The sequence below is a fragment of the Castor canadensis genome, chromosome 13, assembly GCF_047511655.1.
Source record: "Castor canadensis chromosome 13, mCasCan1.hap1v2, whole genome shotgun sequence".
NCBI classification, from domain to species: Eukaryota; Metazoa; Chordata; class Mammalia; order Rodentia; family Castoridae; genus Castor; species Castor canadensis.
In genome coordinates this window covers 104,990,235-105,007,860 of record NC_133398.1, presented here as the reverse complement: position 1 = coordinate 105,007,860, position 17,626 = coordinate 104,990,235, and the positions used below count along the sequence as shown (strand labels likewise).

General features: G+C 38.8%; 1 protein-coding gene across 2 annotated transcripts in view; it reads right to left on the bottom strand.

The window, feature by feature from the left end:
* Positions 1–3,395, bottom strand: part of LOC109678496 (alpha-1A adrenergic receptor-like) — a 171,820-nt gene extending 168,425 nt beyond the window's left edge. For both annotated transcript variants that reach the window (XM_074052402.1, XM_074052405.1), the window contains exon 1: positions 3,250–3,395. The gene's annotated coding sequence lies outside the window, so the exon portion shown is untranslated. The remainder of the gene's footprint in view (positions 1–3,249) is intronic.
* Between the last annotated feature and the right edge of the window lie 14,231 nt (positions 3,396–17,626).

The following is a 17,626-nucleotide window of genomic DNA, read 5'->3' as shown; positions in this document are numbered from 1 at the left end:
TGATGGACTTACTGAGACGTAGTAGAAACTTCAGGAGGTAGAGCCTAGTTTGAGGAACTAGGTCAATGGCAGCATGCATTGGGAGGCTCTATCTTGTCCCTTGTCCCTTGTGTGTGCTCTCTCTCTCTCTCTTCCCCTTCCTCCCTCTCTCTTTCTCTTTCCCTACCTCACATTCCTCCTGGCCAGCATGAGATGAGCAGTTTTGCTATATGCTGCCCTTCCACCATGAGATACTGCCTGATCACATGCCCAGAAACAATGGAGCCAAATAACCATAGACTGAAACTTCTGCAACCATGAGCAAGAATAAAACCTCCTCTTTTTGTGATGATTTTCTTAGGTATTTTGTCACAGTGATAGAAAGTTAACACATAGTTGAAAGCAACAATAAAATTTCTTCTAAAATAGGAGAAAGAATATCTGAACTGGAAATATAATGCTCATGTATAGAATTATAATAAATACCCTCATATTAATGTATGCTAATTCAAACATAAATAATTTTAAAAGAGTATCTGAACTTGAACATAAGTCTTGTAAATAACTGATCCAGAGAAAGAGAGGGAGAAAAAGTGAGAATGAGAAAGAAGAAAAAGAGAGACTATAAATGAATGAATGAAGAAAGCATTTAAGATTTTTGGGACCCCATTAAATGAATAAATACCTCCATCTTTGGAATACCCAAAGGTGAGGAGATGAAACTTCAGGGCATAGAAAAGCTACTTAATAGAATAATACCAAAAAACTTTCCCAATTTTGGAAAACATATGTATATCCATGTATAGGAGGTATATAGAATCCCAAAAAAAAAAAAATGACCAGAAAAGATCTTTTCATAGCACATTATAGCCAAGCTGTCAAAAAGCACAGGACAAAGACTGTTAAAAACAACAGGAGAAAAACATAAAGTCATATTTAAGGACACACCCATTAGAGCAACAATAGATTCCTCAGCAGAGGTCTTGTAGGCCAGGAGGGAACAGAATATACCCAAAGTTCTAAAAGAAGATCACAGACAACCAAAATCACTCCAAGTTCTAAAAGAAAATCATGGACAACCAAAATTACTATACTCAACAAGGCCATCCTTTAGCAACACAAGAGAAAAAAACACCTTCCAAAATAAACAAAAACTGAGAAAATTCACGACTACCAGAGCAGTCTTACAAAAGATGTTTAAGGGAGTTTTATACCCAGAAGTAAAAGAAAGATAACTACCGTCATGGAAACATGTGAAAGAATAAATCCTACTAAAAGACTAGGTACACAAAAGAGGAATAGAAAAAAATCAAATATTATCAGTATAGTAAACTATCAAGCCACAAAGAAGGACAAGAGAGGAAAAAAATGACAAGAATATTCAAAAGACTGGAAGAAAATTAATGATTTGACAAGAGTAAGTCCTAACCTACCAATAACATCTTTAAATGTAAACAGACTGATTAAATGGCTGAATAGATTTTTAAAAATAGACCCAACAATATGCTGTCTAGAAGAAACTCACTTCACAAGTAGGCAGGCTGAAAGTGAGAAGATGAAAAATGACATTTCAAGCAAATGGAAATTTAAGTAAACAAGAGTATATATACTTACATCTGAAAAAAAGTAAACTTTCAGACAAAAATTAAGAAGAGACAAAGATGATCATTATGTAATAATCAAGGGATTAATTCAATGATAAGATACAATGATAAATCTACCACACCTAATATAGGAACACCCAATTTCATAAAATAAACACTATTAGGCATTAAGGGAGAAATAGGATTCCATATGTTAATAGTGGGGGATTTAAACACCTCAGGACAGATCATCCAGACACCCCCGCAAAAAAAACAAACCAGAGTTAACCTATACTCCAGAGGAAATGGATTTAACATTTACAGAACATTGAATCCAATGGCTGCCGAATACACATTCTTTCATCAGTTTACGAAATTTTCCTTAGAATAGAGCATATATTAAGGCCACAAAACAAGTGTTGAATTTTTAAAAAATGAAATCATATCCTTTATATTTTCTGATCATGGTGGAAGAAAAAAAGTCAATAAAAAATATTTAGAAATTATACAAACATATGGAGACTGAACAACATACATTTGAGTGAAGAGTGAATACTTGAGAAATACAAGAGGGAAAATTAAAATTTTCTCAAAAGAAATGCAAATGGCTGCACAATATACCAAAACGTGTGGGATGCAGTAAAATTAGTGCTAAGGAGGAACTTTATAGCAATCAGTGCCAACATAAAAAAATAGATTTCATGTAACCAAAACATGCATCTCTGGGACTTGGAGAAACAAGAACAAACCAAACCTCAAATTAGCAGAAGGAAAGAAATAACAATGACCACAGAAGGAATAAGTGAAACAGAGTCTTTAAGCAAACAAAAGATGAAGTGAAACAGAGAATTGGCTCTTTAAAAAGATAAAACTGACAAAGCTTTTGCTAGACTAACCAGGAAGCCTAGAAGAAATGGGTAAATTTCTAAACACGTATGTCCTAACAAATTTAACACAACACAAATAATCCAACTGAAAAATCGGCAAATTACTTGAATAGATAATTCTCAAAACAAATACAAACAGCCAAAAAATAAGGAAAAATGCTTAAATTATTATCTATCAGGGAAATGCAAATCAAAGAACAATGAGATTTAATCTCACCACAGTAAGAACGCCTATTACTTTTTTAAAAATTAAGAAATCCGGTCAAGGATGTACAGCACCCTTGATACGCTGTTGATGGAAATGTACATTTATATAGCCATTATGAAAAACACTGTGGAGGCTCCTAAGAAAACTAAAATTAGATCTGCCAAATGGTTTATCTATCCCACTTCTGGATACATGAGTAAGGGAAATGAAATCACCATACCACCTGTATTTATGGAAGCACTATTCACAAAAACTAATGATAGGTAGAAATTTACACAAGAATTGCTAAAGAAAATGTGGACTATATACAAAAAAGTATTATTTACCCATAAAGAATGAAACCCCAACATTTGCAGCAAAATCCTTTCCACCTAAGGTTCTCCCCGCTAGGTAGAAATGCCAAGGAGGTCAGGCAGCTCCTTCAAGAGGGCACCTGCACCACCAGCACCCACTCCACGAAAACGTCCACTCACCGCCAGGAAAGCAGGTGGCTCTTCCTGCCCCACTCCGCCCTCCACTTGGGGAGAGTCCAGGGCCCGTGGTCACGGCCCCCCTGTGATACCCTACCCAACTTCAATAACGGGAGACTCACAGGAGACGAGAAGCTGGAGAGCGAAGCACACTGAGCACTTTCCGGGAGGAGGAAACACGGTTTGTGTCTCCGGAACGAGCGGAGTCCACCGGAGCTGCTCACTTCTCCCGCCGGAGTCCTGGACGCAGAACAGACGTGCACCATCCTCAGCCAGAGAAGAGCAAAAAATGGCAGGAGAGGCCTCCAGCAGCCCTTTTATAGACTCTGTATTCAAATGAGGGCTGCCTGGAGACTTCTTCTGATTGGATGAGAGGAACCCCTACACCAACTTTGATTGGATGGTTTTCTTCTTGGTACCAACCAATCGGAATGCACAAGTTGACAGGTCCTCTACCACAGGTTTTTCCACCTGCAGCCTGTGTTTCTTTTACAGTACTTTGAATGGGTTTTTTGGTTTTTTCCCCCTCTAAGCTTTGATTCAGCACAATGCTGAGTGAAAAACCAAACATTCTACATCCTTTAACATTTCTTGTCAAAATATTAAACAATCTCTCACTGTTGTTTAGCAATTAGAGTGAAAAGTAGTGAAGTTACAGTTTATTTTTCTTAGAATACTGGTGTGCAATGTGGCAGTGCTTGTGGCCTTGCCAAAGGTTCAGTGGCCTGGGTGCGACAGGGCTGAGAAAGAAAACCCTGTGATGTGATGAAACAAAGCTTTCTCCAAAGGATAAATAAAAAACATAGAGCAGGTTTGCTTTTTACTCATCCAAAGGAAAAGATCTACATCTCCCTACCAGAGATACCAAGTAGCAGAGGTAAGTCTGAATATTCTAGTGCGTGTCTGTGTGCATTTGGGATGGGCAGAGTCAGAGAAGAGGCTCTGACTCTGGGCTGCATATTTTTCCCAGTTTTCGCAAGTAGCTGAAGAACATTGCTTAACGTTTCAATATTAACTATTTACATGAAAGTTATCTTGAGCCAGGCATGGTGGTGTATACCTGTAATGCCAGCACTCAGGAGGCAGAGATAGGAAGATCTCAAGTTCGAGGGCATCTCAGGCTATAAAGTAATTGAAGACCAACCTTGGCTACATGGAGACACCCCCTGCCAAAATAACCATGGCTGGGGGTGTAGCTCAGTGGTCAGGCACTTGCCTAGCAAGTACAAAGCTCTGGGTTCATCCCAAGCATAGCAATTAAAAAAAAAAGTTATCTTGAAACAAAAAAAATACAGTGGAAGTTGACCAAAATGCCTAGGTTATCTTTTTTACAGGAGCAAATGGACATTTGTTGGTTTCAGAGTGGTATGTGTAAGATCTGAGCAGTGAGGATTAAATTGTAGGACATATTTCTACTTGATACATCTTAGAAAAGTTCTAACAATGGAATTTAACTCATTAACCTCTGGAATCAAAGGGGAAGTCCACTGCTGTTGGTATGTTGGGGGTGTGTTTGGGGGAGAGAGAGAGAGAAAGAGAGAGAAGGTCTAGGTTACCCTCACTAGAATACTGGAAATGTCCGTGGGGGTATGTTAAAAAGCCATGTATTTTAACATATTAGCAAGCAGCATCTTTATATTTGGAGGTGGCTTTTACTGCCCTTATAGGATCTCACTGAAGGATTTGGATTTGATGGGAAAAGTTCTATGGATTTGATCAGAAGTCATTAGCCCATTCAGAAGGGCTATTTCCTTTAAATTCACAAACCATGCAGAGAATATCAAACATATATAAATGAACTTAGTTTGTTGGGACATCCTGTGAGTAGGAAAACTAAGTTATCACAGATTCCAGCAGGTCTTCCTGAGGGAGAAGTAAGAGTAGAGCAGGACAGACAGTAGTCACTAGCCCAGAATAGTTTCCCTGTAATTTGAAACCTACAGCCCATGGAAAGCCTGTAAAACATTTCTTTCATTTGGTCTAAAGCCTTAAAACTGTGATAAGGCACTTAACATGAGATTTACACATTTTAAGTGTATGAGTGTACAGTTAAGTGGTTTTAGCTATAGGCACCATGTTGAACACACTTACTCTTCCTGAATAACTGAAATTTTAACTTTATACATGCAAATACCTTCCCTCCAATCCTTCGTAAACACTATTCTACTCTCAGTTTCTATGAATTTGGCCATTTTTAGGGTGCACACTAAAAGAAATTTCTTTTTCATTTGTCCTTTGTATGGCTTATTTAACTAGACACAATGTTACCAAGGTTCATTTATGTTGTCATGCATGGTAGGACTTCCTTCTACTCATTATTTTATGGTATGGATATATGACATTTTTCTTAACCATTCATGTGTCAGAGGCATTTAGCCATTTCTCCATCCTGTCTACTGTAGTGTAATGCTAAAGTGAATATGAGAGTACAAATATCTCTTTGAGATTCTCATTTCCTTCTTTTGATAAACACCTTGAAGTGAGTTTGCTGGATCATATTGCCATAGTTTAGTTTTGATTTTTAAAGAACTTTCCATACTTCTCCATAGCGACTGTATCATTTTACATTTGTACCAATTGCATACATGGGTTCCAGTTTCTCCACATACTTTCCAACAAACACACCTACAGGCCTTCCTAGCATGTGGGAGGTGATACCTCATGGTAGCTTTCACTTGCATTTCCCCGATGAACCTTTGCATGTACCTGTTAGCCACTTGGACAGGTAGCTTTGCATGTACCTGTTAGCCACTTGGTGAAATGTCTACTGGGGTCCTGTGCACCATTTTAATTCTGGACTTTGTATTAGTTTTGTTTTGTTTTATTTTGTGCTATCAAGGAGTTCTTATATATGGTAGATATTAACTCCTTATCAGATCAATGGTTTGCAAATATTTTTTCATACTTAATAGGGTGCCTTTTCATTGTGTGGATTGTTTCTTTTGCTGTCATAAAACTTTAATCCTCTTTTCTTACCCTGTATTTTGCCACCATAAATCTTCTTAAATGATTTACTTTTTAGATGTCCAATGAAGCATTGCAAATTGTTAATGACAAACAAAGCCCAGAGAGAAGAAATCAGAAGTCACATTACCCTGGAATTCATCACAGGAAATCTCCTTCATAACTTGGGGCAAAGACAGTGCTTGCAAATATTTCCTATGCATTGTGTAAGTGAACATGTTTTATGCTTTGATAGTTTGCACATTAAGTTCATCATTTGATGTTTTTATGTGGTAGATCTGAATAGCTACATAGCTATGTTCTCTTCTCATAAAGACAAGGAACAAGCCCCTGGTACAATGTAGATGAATGACAGTAATTTCAATGGAAACTGAGAGAAATGAGTGATGCCAATAGAAATGATTTGGGAGGTATTCTAAGGCAGAAAGAAAGGGTGCTCATCCCTAGATGGAAACAAATTATTAATATTTGAGATAGAAGTATGCACTATGTGTGTAGTTACAGCTTTTGTGAGAAATACTGAGCCTCAAAACCCATGATTCTTGCCCTTAAATAGTTGAGAGTTTGTTTTCCCTGTATTTTTGGCAATGTTCCATTGCTGTCCTCTCATGATCAGATGACCTTGGCCTGGGTGACCTGCCGGATAGCCAGAACTGGTTTTCTGTCCTCATTACGCTCCTCAGCACCCATCCCAGCTCCATGTTGAGCAGGCACATTGATCATTTGTGGTTATCTGGATTTTGGTTATCAGGTGTGAAAATTACCTCTCATGTATTAGAGACTGTGTGACATAGTGGCTCTGAGAGACTGCAACCTGCCAAGTCCTGGGCTCCATCCACGCCCACCACCAACCTTTACATCAGTCAAGACATTCAGGAAGCCATCATCATTGCCCTCAAAAGAGGAACATGCCTGCAGTCGTGTTTCTATATTCTAGGTCGGGAAGGATCTTGGTGGTGGTAAACCATAGACAGATGTCCAGTTCAGAGGAGAAGGCATCTGGGTAGGTGGAGGGGAGGCACTTCTTTTATTGTGCCCCCAGAACCTAGCTCAGAGCCTGAGAAATAGTTGGCATTAAACAAATTATTTTCAAATTCTGTTCTGTCTAAGCTTTAGCTCTGGTATCATGGATACCCTGGAGCACCTTTGACCTTCAGGTTTGTTCTATTTTTGCCAGCACAACACAGTTTTTCCAATATTTAAAACTCAGATTTCTTATAAAATTTCAGATTTCTGGCTTCTCATGACAAATAAGATGTGGCCACACTACGTAGGTATCCCTTCTGGCATAGAATAGAGCTGCCCTTTTTTTTTTTTTATTAAACTAATTGTACAAAGGGAGTTCATTATGATATTTATATACATGCAAATGACATACTCCAACCAAATTCACCCCCTCTATCACTCTTTCTTAAACCCGTTTCCACCTCCACCCTTTCAACAGGGTTTCCTTATAGTATTCTCATGTACAAATATAATGTACTTCAATGTTTTTCTTTTCAGACTTCTTTCTTTTGGGGGAGTTAGGGCTGAGGATCAAACCCAGGACCTTGCACGTGCTAAATTCATGCTTAACCACTGGGCTACACCTCAAACCTGAAGCTCAAGAAGCCAGGCCCTTCTCTGACAGACACTGTGCCCTTCTTGTCCTAATTACTCCTCACCTGTCCTTGAACTCACAGTCCTCCTTCCTGGGATTACAGGTGCACACCACCCCTCCCTGCCTGAGGCTTTCGTACTTGCCTTTGCAGTAGGAGAATATGAGGCATGCAGTTAACACTGCAGTAGCAGAGCCAGAATTAGCATTTTAAACTGACAGTGTTCAGACATGCTAATAGACATAGCTAAAGACGCAGGGAACACTCTTAATTTTCAGGGCTGTAAGCTTGTCTACATTGTGCATAGGCCACATGTTGTTTACCCAGTTGCACCATTGTGAGCTTCAGGCATTTGTCTTTCCTTTTTGGTTACTAGTTTTTGCTTTTATAAGAGATGCTTCTGTGCATGTTCTAGTTTGTGGCTCCTTTTCCCAGCGACTTTTGAATTTTCCTATTCACAATCTCTTTAACTGAGCTTGCTAGTTTGATTGGAGAACTTAAGGCGAGAAGCAACGTGACCGTGTCTTGCTGACAGGACGGTGTCCTGGAGCTGATGCGCATTTCCCTGCAGTGGTGGTCACTTGTGCCATAGATACAGCATTGACACTGACACTTACGACCAGCACCATGGAAAGACTCTAAGGGAGCACTGGTCAGTGTTCTCCCCATCAGTATTGTGCCAGCGTGACTTCACACATGGCTGTTATGTTTATATAGTTTCCTATGAGAAACAAGTCAGATTCATGAGTTAAAAACTAATCCAGTTACACACAAGTTTGTTTCATTTCTTCTTTCCTGTAGTGATTTTTATATGAGCCCTGAGAGAGGAAAATGCAATTTCAGAACTTTTTTCCTTTCAGCTAGCATATTCAGAAAGGTTTAAATTTAACAGCAACAGCTGCAAAGCCTAATTTGAGCCCTGTGCTGTAATTCCAGTCACTGAATAGGACTTGACATTATGTCAGTCATAAGAGCAACATTTTTCAGGGAGGGAAGAACATGGACTGTTTTAAAAACTAAAGTAATATATTAGGCAAAAGCAAATGCCACTTGCTGAGATCACATAAAGGAAAACTGCACTTGTAGAAAAGCAATGAAGGGGGAGAAGCTTAGCAGATCGATGTTCTGGTTCTCAACGATTTATCACAGTCACAAAGTTTAGATATAAGCTCCTGTTCAGAGACCTCACAGTTACCATGCCATTTCCAGAATCTTAGGCTTGGTTTCTGTAACATGGGACACCTTGGGCTTCAGGTAGTTTGTAGAGAGGCCTCCATGTGGAGGAGTTGCCATCTCTGTTCTATAGGTCTGGTCCCAGGTGAACCTGGAGCAGAATCTGTTGCAGGGTGAAGTGAGTGAGGTGCTCCCCTTAGGAACACAATTTACTAAGGAACCACAAAACTCAGAAATGAAGCTAAATAATATTTTAATGAAATATTTTAAAAGTAAAAATTCATGTAATTCATCATGAGCATAATATCAAGATTTAAATAGGCATGTCCCCATACAACTTGTCTCACTTACCTCTGCTGATCCCTCCTCTGTTAATCTCCCTCTCAATTAGAATCCAGCAGGATAGAAACAAGGTTGAACATAGTGTAGGACTCAATCCATGCCTTGCAGTAATATTTGTTCTAAAAAAAGACATTTCATCTAGGAAGAGGTCATTAAGTTTAATTCTCTAGGCCTCATGTCTATAAGGCACCAACTATCTGACCAAATGGTCACCATCAGTGGCCATTTCAGCTGTTCATTTCCAACTATCTAGACAGACAACCACACTCTATTGTAGTTTTTCACCATAAATGCTGGTGTGTTGTGTGGGGAGTCGATAGGTGTATTGAATAAGCTGCATGTTTGAGTTTGGCACATCCCCAGACTGCAGAAGGGAACAAATATACTTATGCTCAGTAAAATTGTACGCTTGATCGGCACAGATTCAGCTGCAGAAGTGGGAAAGACGCATTACAGCTGTTTTTTCCTTTAATGTTTATGTCTGGAGAGAAGCTGTCACAGGTTCCTCCTGTTCCCCTCTCTGCCTCATGTTGCTACCGTATATAACAAACTCATAGGAGGTGGGGGGTTGGTGTGTCTCCATCCAAGCACACAAGCTTACCTGGTCCCAACTTTATGCCTGTTTTGTCTTCTGTCTGTCATCCTTTCCACGTCTCCCATCACCCTCAGGTTTCTAGGACAAGCTCATGTGGGACTTGAGAGTGTTGCTCTTACTGTCATGATCAGGGTCACCATTTACTTTTCATCCAAATGGGATCATTATTTCCTGTGCTATCAAAACCCTGCTAGGAGTACAGGTATTTCCTAGGATGGACATGGGCAAGTCAGCATTGCTTTCAGGATTTCTTATCATGTTTGACCACATTCCTGTCTCAAGGATGACTTTAAGTACTTTTTTCTGTAGTTAAAAAACAAAACACGCAGAGTCTGACATTAAACTAGAGAAATACTAAGCTGTTCACACATTCTTTCTTGCTTGTTAGTTGCATTCTTATTGAAAACCTGTCAGTGAAAACTCACTAACATTTCTATAGGAACTCAAGTCATTGCTGTGTACTTAAAATTTTTAATATCAGTATTGCATCATTAATTTATTTTCAAAAAACTAGATGTATGCCAATAGACTTCTGTATCTATGGTTTGATCTTTGTTGTCATTTCTAGCCTTCCTATGTGCTTAAGGAAGGTTTGCATGACCTCATCTCTTATAACAAGAGTTATTTGAAGCCACGATATCAGCATCTTACAAAGAGAGAATCATGCATCCTTCCTAGGTACTCCCTGTGGTACCATTTATACCAAATGCATGCTTTTTTGATAGCAAAATGATCAAAATGATTCATGTTACAATTATCAGGTGAATAATTTTATCATAGTTTTATCCACAAACTTCTTCATCAAAATATGACACACACCTGAGCCTCTAACAATTATGTACTAAACAAATATTTAATGGGATCCTACTCTATGCCAAAGAAAGTTTTCTGCCACAGGTGGATGCAACTGGTTACTTCAGAGCTGTGGGGACAAGGATATGTTTAAGCAAGATTTTGGCAGAGCTGGTGAGGATGGAGGGGATAGTCATATATTTCTGGAGTCTAATCTATAGCTTCACCAATCAACCCATGGAATTACAGTGAGCCTCCATAAGGGAATTTTAGGGTGCAAATCCTGCGCATGGGGAGCAGGGAACTATATTGCAATACCGAATCTGCCACTAGGTAGGTTTTCACCTTACAAAAGCTAAATAAATGACTTGCATAGCTCACAGATCAGCCAGGTAGATGGTTTGGAAAGCATACCCTTCAGTTCTCAAACTTTTGTAGTTCTCTGAAGAAGGGAGAATCTCAAAGGGAGGTAGAAGAATTCTGTCAAATCTTCTCCTCACTGAATGTTAATGGTTACTCTCAAGAAATCTTAAAAATCCTGAATGCCTTGTTAAGCCAAAATGAACATTTATATATTAAAGGCAATGAGAAAAGTGGAATTTTAGTATTTGCTGTCTTCACAACTTAGTTTTTCTTAAAACCTAGTAACACTTTTGCCTTTGGACTGTGCTCTACAGAAGACATTTTAGTTCTTCCTACCTAACTTAGCTTCCTAGAGCAACTGGAACAAAATATCACAAAACAGATGGTACTAAGAGATTATTTTAATCTCCGTAATTAACAACCATAGAGATTTGTTCTCTTCCAGCTGTGGAGGCAGAGGTAACCACAACAAGGTTAGGGCAAGATGGGCTCTTTCTTATCTCACAGGGGGAGAATCTCTTCCAGAACTCTGTCCTAGCTTTTGGCAGGTGCAGACAACCCTTGCCAGTCCTTGACTTGCAGCTGCATAATTCAAAGATCTTTCTACATTGTCACATGGTTGTCTTCCTCTGTGTCTGGGTCTTCACATGGTCTTCCTTTCTTTGTGTGTCTGTGTCACATTGCCTCTCCCCTGTGCCTGTGTCTCTGAACATTTCCCCTCTTCTTGTAAGGACATCACCAGATTGGCATTAAATTCCACCATACTCCCTGTAACCTCATCTTAAATCAACAATCACATTTGCAGGGACCCCAGTTCCAAATAAGATCATATTCTGATGTTCTTGGAAGGACATGAATTTGGAAGAAGACTATTTGACCCAGAACACTACTGTTAAAACCCTCTAATTATGCCAGGTATGCTAAAGAAGCAAAACGTGTCATTCAAACTCCACACTGTCCAGGAAACTGTGACTGCCCAGTCTATATGAGCCAAGTGAAATAGACATTCAGTGATGTGACTGGCTCTTTATTAAGGTCTGAAGATGATTTGTGATTTCAAGTGCTATCTATACCCTAAATAATCCTCTACCATTGTCCTATCAAACTCTATTTGAAAACTACTATTTATTGTAAGAAATTTTGTAAATGTCACAATGTACCCTCAGTACAACAATAATATGATAAAAAAAGATGAAAACTATTATGGCCACCATTCTTGATTTCAAACACCAGAAAGCTTCTTACCACAAATACAACATATAGAAAAACAATGGATTAGTCACAGAACTAATGACAAGAGAATACCAGACTTGGGCTGGAGCCAAGAAACCCAAGAACAGACAAGAGCCCACATCGGCAAGAGGAAGTTTAGCTGACTGGATTACACACTCCAAGTGCCTCCTCACCTGTCAGACTGGCTAAAAATAACCAAGCTAAGCATTGACAGATAGGAAGTGACCGGAATTCTCATGCACTGCTGGAGGTACAAAATAGCATAACCAATATGAAGACAGTTTCTTTTTCACTGATACCTTTACTGAGATATTTTTGACATATCATAAAATTCACCCACTTCAAGTGTACAATTCAATGATTTTTAGTAATTGTACCTAGCTGTCAATCAGCACCATAAACTGGTTTAGTAAATATCCATTCCCTCTTCCCATAAGATTCCTTATGCTCATTTGGGATTCATCCCCACTTCCACCCACAGATCAAGGAACCAACCATTCACGTACTTTCTCTCTATACGAACTTGGCTTTTGTGAACATTTTATAAACATGAGGTTGATAAGAGCTGCTCCTTGCCACCATTCTGCAGCCTGAGCGCAGCTGGTCTCATCCCTTGCAGAACAAAGCCCCACTGTCCCTTATCTCCTGCCACCTCCCTTTGCCCATCCCTAGCCCTTGATTTCTCCCAAATGCTACTTAAGGCCAGACCCTCCAAGAGAAGCTGCTGCGCCATTTTTTCCTGGCCAGCCAGCCTGCTTATTAAACTTTTGGGCATGAGATACCTCTCGTGAGCCTCCTTTGTGTGCGATGTGCAGCATTTTCCTAACAGAGGTCATATACTGTGTAATCTTCAGTGGCTGTCTTCTTTTATTTGGCATAATGTTTTGGGGTCTCCTGCATAAAATAATGTGCTGGTTGGTGATTTGTTCTTTCATTGCCGACTGGTGTTCCATTGTGTGCATACCACATTGAGTCTCTCTATCCATCTGTTCAACTGTACTTTAATTATGTCCACTTTCAGGCCATTATAAATAGTGCTGTTACAATCACTCACCTACAAGTCTTTTTGTGGCCTCTATTTTAATTTCTGTTACAACATACCTAGGAGTGGAATTGTGGGGGTTATGGTACTTTTATTTATAACTTTTTGGAAAACTGTCAAGTTGTTTTGCCAAAGTGTCTGTGTCATTTTATATTCCTCCTAGCAATATCATGGCTGTTTTTCTCCACATCCTTGCCAATGTTTGTTTTGAGTGTTTTGTTTATTGTCAGTATTTTAGTGGGGGTGAACCATTGTGTAATCTTGGTTTTGATCTGTTCTTCCACAATGGTTATGCTAATCTTATGTCATAGGATGATTACCGTGCATATATCCTTAGTTGGCAAAATGTCTGACCATTTATTTTGTCCAGGTTTTTGATGGGTTGTATTTCCTACTGTTGGGTTGCATTTTACAAATATTTCCTCTCTTGTAATGTGGATTTTCTTTTTCTTACTGGTGTCTTTTTTCCTTCCTTCCTTCCTTCCTCCCTCCATCCCTCCTTCTTTCCTTGCTTCCTTCCCTTCCTCCCTCCTTCCTTCCTTCCTTTCTTTCTTTCTTGCAGTACTAAGGTTTGGATTCAGGGCCTGCCACTTACCAGGCAGGTTCTCTACCACTTGAACCACACCCCCGCCCCTTACTGGAGTCTTATAAAATATGAGTTTTGAATTCAATTGTGGTGCAATTTATTTTTTTTTCTTTTTATGGACTATGCTTTTGGTGTTCTATCTTACATATCTGTCAAAGGTCTGAAAGACTTTGTTCACAGTTTTTGTGAAAGAATAAACTTTTTACATTTAGCTCCTGTATTTAAATCTCTGATGCATTTTGAACTAATTTTTTTATTGTCGTTTTTTTGTTGGTACTGGGGTTTGAACTCAGGGCCTTGTGCTTGCTAAGGCAGGCACTCTAACCACATCAGCAGTCCCATTTTGAATTGATTTTTATATAAGTCCAAGTCTAAGTTCATCTTTCTGCCTATAACAATCCAAGTTTCCCAGCAGTATGTATTAAGCAGACTGTCCTTTTCCCCATGGAAAGGTGCCTTGGCACCTTTGTCAAATATCAATTAAATCTATAGATTTATTTCTACATTCTCAATTCTGCTTCATTGATCTGTATCCATACTTCTGCAACTACCATATTGTCTTGATAACTGTAGCTTTGAAATAAATTTGATGATCTTCCAACTTTTTCTTTTCCTAAAAGCTGTTGACTCAACTCCTGCAAAAGAGTACATTAGAGTTTTCTTAAGAACTGCATTAAATTTATAGATCTCTTGGGTGAGGATTGTCATCTTAAAAACACTGGGTCTACCAGTCCCTGCACCTAGGGTATCTTTCAATTTATTTAGCTCGCTTCTAATTCCAACAACAAAGTTTTATAATTTTCAGTGTAGCAGTCTTGCACTTTTTTTTAAGAATCCATTCCCAAGTTTTTGTTCATTCTTGATGCTGTGATGAATCAAATCAAATTCTTAATTTCACTTTCACGTTGCTCATAGTTTGTATATAGAAAAACAAGTGTTTTCCCCTCGACTTTATTGAGTTGTGTATAACTGGCACATCAAAAGCTACATGGATGAATTTGGACATGAGTTTTATACTTGTTTGACTATCACCACAACCCACACAACTGATTGTTACATCAATACTGTATCCTGAGAACTTGCTATACTTGTTCATTAGTTTGAAAAGGTGGGTGTGTGTTTCTTAGAATTTTCTATACTTTATTGGCTTGGGAATGCTACCCACTATTCTACTTTTTGTCAAGAGATTTTACCATGACTAGCTATTGTTTTTTATCAAATGCCTTTTCTACATCTATTGAGATGATCAGATGGGTTTTTGTTTTTATTTTTTATTGTTATTATACATTTCATTGAGTCTTGTGTGTTAAACCAATCTCACTTACATGGGATAAATTTTACTTAATCAGGGTGTATAATCTATTTTTATATACTCTTGAGTTCAGCTTGCTAATATTTTCTCAAGTATTTTTGGGTCTACCTTCATAAGAGATACTTTTCTATCATTTTCCTTTTTGTGTGGTGATTTCTTTTAAAAATTAACAATACATATATCATATGATCTATTCATTTTACTTCTAAATATTTATCCAAGAGAAATAAAACATATGCCATTTTAAAGTATAAATAATTATTACTATTTAGGTATGATTAGGCCAACAAATCAGGAGATGACTGGCATTGAAAAAGTAGTTCACGGTAGTCATAGATCCCAAGAGAAGCAGGCACACCATGACATAGGCCCCATGCAGAGAAGCTCAGGTATGTTAGGAGGCAGAGGGAGGGGGGATAGCTGTGACCAGAGCCTTTAATGTGGTTATCATGGGAAGAGAGGGGTGAGACAGAGTAAACAGGGTTAGGATTGGATAATTTGAGTAATCCCAGCAGGATATAGGGTACATTCTGAAGTGTACACTCCAGGTGATTCTTTGCTGTCTAGGAATTATGTAATTCTAGTGAGGGCAGTGCCTCCAAGATCAGAAATGCAGCAAGATGTTGAAGCATTAAAAAAAATCATGAAAAATAAGGAATAAAAAGCCACAATTAGAGGGGGTGAGGGCAGGGGGGAGAAATGACCCAAGCCTTGTATGCACATATGAATAATAAAACAATTTTTTAAAAAGCCACAATTAATGCGAATGTCCATACAACTGTGTGTACACCAATATTAACAGCAGCTTTACTTTTAGTAACCAAACATTGGAAACAGCCAAAATGTTGATCAGCAGGAGAGTGGATGAATAATTGTAGTATATCTATCCCATGGAATATTACTCAACATTAAAATGGAATGAAATGAACTGTTAATACCTACAACACCATGAGTGCATCTCAAAGTGAGCATGATGAATAAAAGACAGGCAAAAAGAGTAAATATTGTAAGATTCTATTTTTATGAAATTTGAGAAAATTCAAAAGTCTGTAATGACAGACAACATGCCATGGGCTTCCTGCCATGGGCACAGGGAGGAGTGAGCATGCAGGTTACAAAGGGCACAGGCACCTCAGGGGCTGGTGGATCAGCCTCCTGTCTTGGTTGTGATGATGGTTTCCACCCTTGTCAAGTTGATGGTCTATATTTACGAAGTTTATTTTACGTAAATTTTACATCTTCAAAGTTATTAATAAAAACTATATTTAAATAAGTAGTAAAGGGAGAAAATGGATATATCTGCTTTCTAGCTCACTGTTGATAGATGTAAGTTCGATCTGGGAACAAAGCGCTGATTTTTTACAGAATAAGTCTGGTGTGTGAAGCCAAGTGGGCTTCCTAAAACAAAAAGGAAAAGAAATTCTGACCTGTGGCATTTGCTAAGTCCTCTGGTACAAATCCTTTCACAATCACTTTCTTTATAAAGGCTGTATTGAATACCTAGCGGGTAAAATAGACATTTAAGAGCTGGCTCTTTGCAGTGTGATGCTACCTGCGATGTTAGCCAGCTCAGCACACCACTAAGGACTCTGTCACTTCTAGAAGTGGGCTGGGGTGTGACCAACGTCAGCCCTTAGAGATGGGATTGTGCACGATGTGTGGAGGACAATAACCTTGACTCTGTGAATAGTGACTCTGGTGAATGGTTTAAAATAGTTGGAAAACTCAAAAGACAATACATTTTTCACAGATTCTTACATGGCTTCAGCCTCTGCTAGACATCCCCAGTACTCTTTTTAAGACAGCAAATCATGTCTTTAAAAAAAATATTCATCTCATTCAGGATCACATTCAATATTATTTTCATGGTTTAGAAGATCCTTTGTGTCCTGGCCCAAGGTTGCTGTGGAGTGCTTCTTGCTTTTATAGTAAGAAGAGCAACTCAGAAAGTAGAAATGGCTTGTAGATAAACTGTTATGACAGGAGATAGCAATGTGTTTAGGGCCTGAAGGAAGGTGGATGTGACAGTGAGCAGAAAAGAATGGAGGCCCCATGTGAGGTTTTAGAGGCCTAGTTAAAAACTTGGATTTTATCTCCTAGGTATTGGGATGATCCTAAACCAGACTTATATTATTTTGACAAAATACCTGAGATAACCAAGTTAAAAGGAGGAAAGGTTTATTTTAAAGCATGGTTTCAGTCCACAATCACTTGGCCCTGTTGCTTTGTGCCTGTGGTGGCACAGTACATCACAGCAGGAGTGTGTGGTAAAGGAAGCCTGTTCACCTCATGGTGGCTAAGAAGTAATGAGAGACAGGAAGGGGGTGGGGTCCCAATGTTCCCTTCAAGGGCCTGGCCCAATGATATAACTTCCTTTCACGAGGCCCCACCAATAGCTCTTCCCAATAGCTTTAGGGCTGGTGATCAAGCCTTCACTACATGGGCTGGTGGGGGATATTTCCTATACACTGGTTTTAAACATGTGATGACACGATCAGT